A 9,353-nucleotide genomic window follows, 5' to 3' on the forward strand; every position below is an offset into this window, starting at 1 on the left:
GTTTTCATACAAGGAGAGGAGTAGGACAGATATTTTATTTAAGGGGGGGGAAACATTGCATATAAAAACATCTTACACAACAACAGTATTAAATATGTAAGAAGTGAGAATACTTTTTTGCAGTAAAATCCACCCCCAGTTTTAAATTAATAGTTCTGCCAGAATCCTTGTTGACTCTAGTAAGTGACTGGGTGTATGAGATCTGGAATGTGAAAAGCTTTTAGGTTGCTATTCTAAGTGACTTAAGTGGGGACTAAGTAGATCAATGCCTCAGTACCTGTTTTAAACTTTTAAATATGGCCAGAAGTGTTGGCTCTTATTCTGTTTCCATAAGTACATTTATACTTTCTGTGTAATGAAATAGTTTCTACAAGTACATATGCAGTTTAAAAACTTATATACTTAACTTGGAGAGGTCAAAAGGAATAGGTCGTAGATAGGTTGTGATCAGACCATTCACCCTCTAATCCTTACAGCCCAATCTCTCTCATTTTCAATATTAAAGTCAACTAGGTGCATATTTTTCCAAGTAACCACATAATCCTGTGGCTATGTCCATTGCCTGACTCCACCTTCTCCATTTAGGGAGTTTGTTTTGATAATGCAGCTTTTTATTGCGATCCTATCAGTACATATCATACAAATTCTATCACCCTTTGTTGTGTCATTTAGTGCATAAGCTTTTCAAAACTGGAAGTATATATTATTAGTGTATATATGGGGCCTAGTGTGTTTTGGGATATTTAATTAACACATCCCCACCCAAATAATTGTTTTTAGACATACCTTTTCTCCTGCAGTTCTTTGGTCTACATACCTGCCTGCTATCAGCTCTGCCATGTTGTTCTGGTACACCACCGCTTCAGCTCCTTGTCTGCAAAAATCTCCAGCCATCTCCTAACACTAAGACATAAAAAGTCTCTTTTGTCCCCATTCTACTAATTTAAAGGTCTTGATGTGCAAGGAGAACCCTTCAGACAGAAGCTGCCCCCTCCCCCAACTCCCTACCCCAGACTACAAGGTACTGCCTATGCAGTTCTTCTTGCAGAACTGGGACCCAAAGTTTCCATTGCACACTGAAAAATCTATGTCCCAACAATTAACCATTATGTGCCAAAAACGGCAAAGTTCAGATCTACAAAATTCAGGGCAGTTCAGAACTGGAGATCTGGTTTTGTATATGAAACCAGCAAAGGGCAAGATCCCAAATTCAGACCTGGACTTCAGTACTGGGTATTAAATTACATTTGTGCTTAGGAATTCAGCATTATTTGGAAGAAAATATGTCCAATACACATCATTTTAAAAGAAAGCCTGCCTCTTCTTAGAAGTGCGTGTGTTTGTGGGGAGGGGGGGGAGAGTGTATCAGTAATTCACAGATATTTGAAATTTACTCCAATTCTATAATCAGAATCCTGTGTGGATACAAATATCTACCACAGATGTGGATATCTATGGATAGGCATTAGAATGCACAGGGCTCTACTCCCAAGAGATACTGTGACCAATGGAGAAGAGTGTGGTGCCATCATACCCAGGAGCCAGTGTAACCCACACACCATGGCTATGTCTACACTGGCGGGTTCTTGCGCCAGAAATATGCAAATGAGGCTAAGCGTGGAATATCGCCGCGCCTCGTTTGCATACCTAATGAGCTGCCATTTTTGTGGAAGAGGCTCTTGCGCCAGAAGGAGCTGTCTACACTGCCCCTTCTTGCGCAAGAAAAACCCTCTTGCGCAATGCCGTTATTCCTGAAAATAATCAGCGTAGCGGCATTGCACAAGAGGGTTTTTCTTGTGCAAGAAGGGGCAGTGTAGACGCTCCTTCTGGCACAAGAGCCCCTTCTGCAAAAATGGCAGCTCATTAGGTATGCAAATGAGGCGTGGCGATATTCCATGCTTAGCCTCATTTGCATATTTCTGGCACAACAACCCGCCAGTGTAAACATAGCCCTAGTGTGATTACTGAGCAATGCAAGGGGTACCTAGACCACAGCAACAGTTAAGACCAAGAGATCTCTACAGCATGGGCTGGGAGCCAACTGGCTTTTAGCTCAGAAGGTAGCAGCTCCTATACTCCACTTCAGAAGTCCCAGGTTACACCAGCGCAGGGCCGGATTAAGGCCTTCAGAGGCCCTAAGCACTGAAAAGATTATGGTTCCCCTCCCGTAATTCAAAATAAAAACAATACTACACCGTAAAATCTCTTTTTTTTTTTTTTTGGTTCCCCTGCTTTGCTGCTGCCCTAAGCACATGCTTCGTCTGCCTATTGGGTAATCCAGCCCCGCACCAGCGCCTTGTATTAGCAGCTCTTCTTGGCCATGTGGCTCTACCCACCCTAGCCCCACTATCGGTGGGGCTGTACAACTCCAGACAAGAGACACCACGGCTGGGGGCAAGACTGGTACAGCCATGCTGCCAGTATGAACGTGACAGGACCATGCTCCTGTCTGTTGGCTGCAGTGTCTCTTGGGAGTAAAGTGCTACAGATCCTAAAGTCTATCCATAGATATCCAGATCCACAGGTAGACATTTTTATCCATGCAGGGCTCTAACTGTAGTTTCTATTTGCCTGTCCCACTGAGCACTGGTTACTTTTATTAAACCAAATAATTCTTAAGAAGCTGTATAAGTAGGAATATCTCACATTCAGTATTTTAGTCCAGTGTTTCTATTAAAAATTGTTGTTCTGTTTTACTACAACACTCAAGAAATATATCTTCTAACTGTCACTCTGTAGCTTAGTAACCTGTGTGATACGGGTGTACATGCAATGGAATTATAATGCACGTGAATAGCAGGATATGCAAACAGCGCAGCATCATGCACTGCTCTAGAAACGTGTTACGCACAGAAGGGTGGATTCAGAGCTGAACACCTGCTGTGAATGAGTAAATATGTTGTGGACATTTTAACACTTAAAAACACATACAAAACAAAGTGTATGCTCATAAATTGTAGCAACACTGTAGCCCCAACAGCATGGAGAGAAATTCATTTGCATGCAAACAGCAGGGAATCTAGCCAAGCCAACCTGCCTCTCCCACACAAATCACCAGTAATATTTTAATTTTAATCCCCTATACAACCACACTATACTTCTCTCAAGCAAAGCTCTACACAATTTTCACTCCCAAGACACATCTAATCCTTCCCACAATGTGTACACACAATGCCCCCAACAAATTCCACTCCGAGGCTACCTCCAATTCTCCTCCCTCTTCTCAACAAGAGCCCACACATTTACTCTGCTCCTCCTCTAGCAAACACCTATACTCCACACAGCAGGCAACACGCACCAGCCCTGCTCAACTCCACCCTGTACCTCATGTTCCAGATAAGTCTGCAGCAGCTTTTACCTGAGGCTTTCAGTAGGCATCATGCAACTCCTATAGCTGCTCACCCTCCCAACGAGCAAGCAGAGAAGACACCCCTACACTGAATGCAGAGGAAAAGCAGCATTGTGACTCCAACAGGCTTTTTACAACACAAGACAACCTTTTGTCTTCCACAGGGCCAGGAAAGAGTGGGCTGATTAATGCAGCAGGTCCCACTGCTACTCCACAGGTGCACACACTAGCCAAACTCAGGAACTCTGCTGGCAGCTGCTGTTCTGCTCCCTACAAACAGCAGGCCTGTCTCTTGCCTCTCTGTCCATAGCCTCTGTGCAAGCACAGCTCAGAGTTCTGCTGCCTGCCACCCAAACACCAGCAGGAAAGGTATTTACAGTCACCACCAGCTGCTAACACAGGGAAAAGCAGCAGAAAGGATTTGTGTAAGAATTCATTACTCAGAGTCTCTATACTTGCTTTCACTATGCTTGACACAGTTGTGCTTGAAGTTGTGTAAATCTTAATGGAACTGAACCACCAAAATTCTGGCTTAAATGACCTATCTGCTAAATCAAATGATCTGCTTATTATACCTGCTTGCCAGCCATCACATGTATCCACTAAGTTAAGCCTTACTTCACACTTTACTCATAAGTCTCACTTGATTTCCAGTGAAACTCCTTATCAAGTAAGGTACTGATCATAAGGGAGGAAGAATAATGCATTATGGAAGGGCCACAAATACTGTTTAAAAGGTAGACAGATAATATTGTGAAATAATAGTACTCTCTGGCTTTAAAAAGTTGAGAGGGGAACTCACTTTTTTATTTAAAAAAAGGAAATTGGAAGAGACATTGTAAAGCTAGATAACTGCACTGCAAGTGTTGAAAAGGGGCTTAGATTCAAGTACCAAAAGAAATTTGTCAGAGACAAAGAACTCTATAATAATAGTAAGATAAAATTTCTTACTTTAATTATCCCCATATTGACTGGATACGTGTCACCTCAGGAAGAGAAGCAGAGATAAAATTTCTCAGTGACTTAAATGACTGCTTCTTGGAGCAGTTGGTACAGGAACCCACAAGGGGAGAGGCAATTCTCGATTCAGTCCTGAGTGGAGTGCAGGATCAGGTCCGGGAGATAACTGTTACAGGACCGCTTGGGAATAGTGACCATAATATAACAACATTTAACATTCCTGTGGTGGGAAAAACACCTCAGCAGTCCAGCACTCTGGCATTTAATTAAAAAAAGGGGAATTACGCAAAAAAGAGGAGGTTAGTTAAATGGAAATTAACAGGCACAATGACTAGAGCTTCTCGGTAAAGACCGAGAAGTCTGTAGGAATGCCTAACATAGTGAATGCTAGTGGAAAGGGGGTAATTTTACAAGGTAAAATAAAAAAAGAACAAGTTAAAAATCACCTAGAAAAGTTAGATGCCTGCAAGTCACGAGGGCCTGATGAAATGCATCCTAGAATACTCAAGGAGCTGATAGAGGAGGTATTTGAGCCTCTAGCTATCATCTTTGGAAAATCATGGGAGACAGAAGAGATTCTAGAGGACTGGAAAAGGTCAAATATAGTGCCCATCTATAAAAAGGGAAATAAGAACAACCCAGGAAACTACAGACCAGTTAGTTTAACTTCTGTGCCAGGGAAGATAATGGAGCAAGTAATTAAGGAAATCATCTGTAAACACTTGGAAAGTGGCAAGGTGATAGGGAACAGCCAGAATGGATTTGTAAAGAACAAATCATGTCAAACCAATCTGATAGCTTTCTTTGATAGGATAACAAGTCTTGTGGATAAGGGAGAAGCGGTGGATGTGGTATACCTAGACTTTAGTAAGGCGTTTGATATGGTCTCGCATGATATTCTTATCAATAAACTAGCTAAATACAACTTAGATGGGGCTACTAGAAGGTGGGTGCATAACTGGCTGGATAACTGTACTCAGGGAGTAGTTATTAATGATTCACAGTCCTGCTGGAAAGGCATAACAAGTGGGGTTCCGCAGGGGTCTGTTTTGGGACCGGCTCTGTTCAATATCTTCATCAACGAATTAGATATTGGTATAGAAAGAACGCTTATTAAGTTTGCAGATGATACCAAGCTGGGAGGGATTGCGACTAATCTGGAGGATAGGGTCATAATTCAAAATGACCTGGACAAATTGGAAAAATGGTCTGAGATAAATAGGATGAAGTTTAATAAAGACAAATGCAAAGTGCTCCACTTAGGAAGGAACAATCAGTTTCACACATACAGAATGGGAAGCGACGGTCTGGGAAGGAGTACGACAGAAAGGGATGTAGGGGTTATAGTGGACCACAAGTTAAATATAAGTCAGCAGTGTGATGCTGTTGCAAAGAAAGCAAACATGATTCTGGGATGTATTAACAGGTCTGTTGTGAGCAAGACACGAGAAGTCATTCTTCCACTCTACTCTGTGCTTGTTAGGCCTCAATTGGAGTATTGTGTCCAGTTCTGGGCACCATATTTCAAGAAAGATGTGGAAAAATTGGAGAGGGTCCAGAGAAGAGCAACAAGAATGATTAAAGGTCTAGAGAACATGACCTATGAGGGAAGGCTGAAGGAATTGGGTTTGTTTAGTTTAGAAAAGAGAAGATTGAGGGGGGACATAGCAGTTTTCAGGTATCTAAAAGGGTGTCATAAGGAGGAGGGAGAAAACTTGTTCATCTTGGCCTCTGAGGATAGAACAAGAAGCAATGGGCTTAAACTGCAGCAAGGATGGTTTAGGTTGGACATTAGGGAAAAGTTCCTAATTGTCAGGGTGGTCAAACACTGGAATAAATTGCCCAGGGAGGTTGTGGAATCCCCATCTCTGGAGATATTTAAGAGTAGGTTAGATAAATGTCTATCAGGGATGGTATAGACCAGTGGTCCCCAACGCGGTGCCCACGGGAGCCATGGCGCCCGCTGGGGCATTTGTGCACGCCCGCCGACAACCTGGCCCAGCCCCGCCCCCGGTGCGCGGTACACTGGAGGCGCTGGCCCCAGGTGCGCAACACGCACCTGCGCCTGGTGCGCGGCGCTCGGGCAGCCCCAGCCCCGAGGCACATGCGGGCGCGCGGCGCCTGTGCTGGCCCCAGGCACGCGGCTCGGGCGGCGGCACCGGCCCCGGGCCCACAGCACAAGGCGCTCGGGCGGCCCCGGAGCACATGCCGGCGCCGGGTGCAAGGGCATCCCTGCCCCTGGCGTGCCCCAGGACACGCGGCCCCACCCCTCGGGCGCCCAGTGCGTGAGTGGTCCCGCCCCCGGGAGCCTCTAAAGGTTGGGGACCACTGGTATAGACAGTATTTAGTCCTGCCATGAGGACAAGGGACTGGACTCGATGACCTCTCGAGGTCCCTTCCAGTCCTAGTATTCTATGATTCTATGAAATCCCTGCAAGCTGCATGGAAACTTTTTAAAGACACCATAATAGAGGCCCAACTTAAACATATACCCCAAATTAAAAAACATAGCAAAAGACCTAAAAGAGAGTCACCGTGGCTTAACCACCATGTAAAAGAAGCAGTGAGGGACAAAAAGGCATCTTTTAAGAAGTGAAAATCGAATCCTAGTGAGATAAATAAAAAGGAACATAAACACTGTCAGATCAAGTGTAAAAATGTATTAAGAAAAGTAAAAAAAAGATTTTGAGGAACAGCTAGCCAAAAACTCAAAAAGAAATAATGTTTTTTAAGTACATTAGAAGCAGGAAGCCTGCTAAAAAACCTGTGGGTCCCCTAGACGATCGAGATATAAAAGGAGTAATCAAGGACGATAAAGCCATTGTGGATAAACTAAACGATTTATTTGCTTCAGTCTTCCCGGCTGAGGACATTAGGGAAATTCCCAAATCTGCTCCGTCCTTTGTGGGTGATGAATATGAGGAACTGTCCCGGATTGAAGTGTCATTAGAGGAGGTTTTGGAACAAATAGAAAAACTTAATGTCAACAAATCTCCAGGACCGGATGGCATTCATCCAAGGGTTCTAAAAGAATTCAAATGGGAAATTGCTGAACTATTATCTGTGGTTTATAACCTATCCTTTAAATCGGCTTCTGTACTTAATGACTGGAAGGTAGCCAACGTGACACCAATATTTAAAAAGGGCTCTAGAGGTGATCCTGGCAATTACAGACCGGTAAGTCTAACTTCACTACCGGGCAAATTAATCGAAACAATAGTAAAGAATAAAATTGTGAGGCATGTAGAAGAACATAATTTGTTGGACAAAAGTCAACATGGTTTCTGTAAAGGGAAATCATGTCTTACTAATCTATTAGAGTTCTTTGAAGGGGTTAACAAACATGTGGACAACGGGGATCCAGTAGATATAGTATACTTAGATTTTCAGAACGCCTTTGACAAGGTCCCTCACCAAAGGGTCTTGTGTAAATTACACTGCCATGGGATAAGAGGGAAGGTCCTTTCTTGGATTGAGAACCGGTTAAAATACAGGAAACAAAGGGTTGGAATAAATAGTACATTTTCAGAATGGAGAGGGGTAACTAGTGGTGTCCCCCAAGGGTCAGTCCTGGGACCAATCCTATTCAACTTATTCATAAATGATCTGGAAAAAGGGGTAAACAGTGAGTTGGTAAAGTTTGCAGATGATACCAAACTGTTTTGGATAGTCAAGACAGAAGCAGACTGAGAGGGACTCCCAAAAGATCTCACCAAACTGAGCGACTGGGCAACAAAATGGCTAATGAAATTTAATGTGGATAAGTGTAAAGTAATGCACATCGGGGAAAAATAACCCCAACTATACGTACAGTATGATGGGGGCTAATTTGGCTACGACAAATCAGGAAAAAGATCTTGGAGTTATCGTGGATAGTTCTCTGAAAACTTCCACACAGTGTGCAGCAGCGGTCAAAAAGGCAAATAGGATGCTAGGAATTATTAAGAAAGGGATAGAAAATAAGACAGAATATTTTACTGTATAAAACTATGGTTCGCCCATATCTTGAATACTGTGTACAGATGTGGTCTCCTCACCTCAAAAAAGATATTTTGGCCTCGGAAAGGGTTCAGAAAAGGGCAACTAAAATGATTAGGGGTTTGGAATGGGTCCCATATGAAGAGAGGTTAAAGCGACTGGGACTTTTCAGTTTAGAAAAGAGGAGACTGAGGGGAGATATGATAGAGGTATATAAAATCATGAGTGGTGCGGAGAAGGCGGATATCTTTTCTTTATTTATTAGTTCCCATAATAGGAGAAGTAGAGGACACCAAATGAAATTAATGGGTAGCAGGTTTAAAACTAATAAAAGAAAGTTCTTCTTCACACAGCGTGTAGTCAACCTGTGGAACTCCTTGCCAGAGGAGGCTGTGAAGGCTAGGACTATAACAGAGTTTAAAGAGAAACTAGATAATTTCATGGAGGTTAGGTCCATAAAAGGCTATTAGCCAGGGGATAGAAATGGTGTCCCTGGCCTCTGTTTGTCAGAGGCTGGAGAGGGATGGCAGGAGACAAATCGCTTGATCATTGTCTTCGGTCCACCCTCTCTGGGGCACCTGGTGCTGGCCACTGTCCGCAGACAGGCTACTGGGCTAGATGGACCTTTGGTCTGACCCAGGACGGCCGTTCTTATGGCTTTTAATGGGAAAGCTATTTGAAAATATTAGTAATTATACCTGAACAGAAAACAAAACTGAAGCTGTATTTTAAAAAATAGCTCTGAAACCCAACCATAATGCAGCTTTAACCATAATATTGTAAATAAATGACAGTTTTGTTTAGGGTTTTTGCTGTTTGTTTAAAAGGGACATTTTTCTACTGCATTGGCAGTAAGGAAAATGGATAAAGGAAATGTAAGGGCTTTATTTTTTTACAAGATTGTTTCAAACTACCTACTAGTAGCACAAACTGAAGCTATTATCTTCAATTTCATTCCAGAAGCAGAAATTTAAGGTCTAAGCACCCTGTAGTTTTGACATTACGTGATTACAACTTACAACACACTAGTAAACATTGCAATCCATGGCATATGCTGCAGCTTTGA

The sequence above is a fragment of the Pelodiscus sinensis genome, chromosome 1 (assembly GCF_049634645.1).
Source record: "Pelodiscus sinensis isolate JC-2024 chromosome 1, ASM4963464v1, whole genome shotgun sequence".
Lineage (NCBI taxonomy): Eukaryota > Metazoa > Chordata > Testudines > Trionychidae > Pelodiscus > Pelodiscus sinensis.